Below are 902 nucleotides of genomic sequence, written 5' to 3'. Positions count from 1 at the left end.
AACTTCTGAACGTCTGTCAGAAAAGAAAGTTTTCACTGAGTATCTGTACTTTCACTTGAGTAAAATTTTGGAGTACTTTTTACACCTCTGCCTGGCACTGATTTACTTAAGTGTAGTTCAACTAGTGTTTGCATGGTTACCCCTAAAGTACACGTATTTTAACCATGTGTAAAGAAGTTGTAATTAAGGTGTACTGAATGTTCAAATGTATTTCAAATATAAAGTTAAGTGGGTATCATTACCCATTTTACTCAGTAATTTAATCATTTAAAAGCCGAGTTCAGAAGTATCGTATCGGTATCGGCGATTCTGGCCTTTAAAAGTATCGGTATCTTATCGAAAACAAAATAAGTGGCACGACCCAACCTTAGCTGAACTGATCGCAGGAATATAACTAAAAACAGGACAAACTAACAAAAACATAAAAATCACCACGGAGCAGCCATGTAAAGCCAAAATAACTCGATTTGTATACCTAAATTTAATACATTTATATAACTACATTTTAACTGATTTAGGTAAAATTATTAACTAAAAAAAAAAGTTTCAAAAACAAAATTACTAAGTTTTTTTTAAAATTTGTATATTTATTCTTGTAATTTAATTTTTCTTTTATAGTAATAAGTGATATTAGTATCTCAATGAAACCAAACAATACAGATGAAGCAGCAATTTCAGATTCATCCATTTAATATTAAAATTCTTCCTCTCACAAACAAACAAACAAACAAACAGCTGAATAACATGAAACTCATACAGTCAGACAAAATCAAAGATGTAACTGTGTACAATATAAAAACTAGAACGAAATATCTACAAACAAGTGTTTATTTGCAGAAGGAAAACGGCGTATGAGGAATCAGAGGCGAGGAAAGGTCTCTGTTATTGGACAGAAGGACTGA

General features: G+C 31.0%; 1 protein-coding gene across 1 annotated transcript in view; it reads right to left on the bottom strand.

The window, feature by feature from the left end:
• Positions 1–672: 672 nt before the first annotated feature.
• Positions 673–902, bottom strand: part of dnajc8 (DnaJ (Hsp40) homolog, subfamily C, member 8) — a 9,468-nt gene continuing 9,238 nt past the window's right edge. The window contains exon 9 of the mRNA XM_058754737.1: positions 673–902. This exon is cut by the window's right edge and continues 182 nt beyond it. The gene's annotated coding sequence lies outside the window, so the exon portion shown is untranslated.

The sequence above is a fragment of the Onychostoma macrolepis genome, chromosome 19 (genome assembly GCF_012432095.1).
Source record: "Onychostoma macrolepis isolate SWU-2019 chromosome 19, ASM1243209v1, whole genome shotgun sequence".
NCBI lineage: Eukaryota > Metazoa > Chordata > Actinopteri > Cypriniformes > Cyprinidae > Onychostoma > Onychostoma macrolepis.
This window is presented reverse-complemented; position numbering and strand designations above follow the sequence as displayed.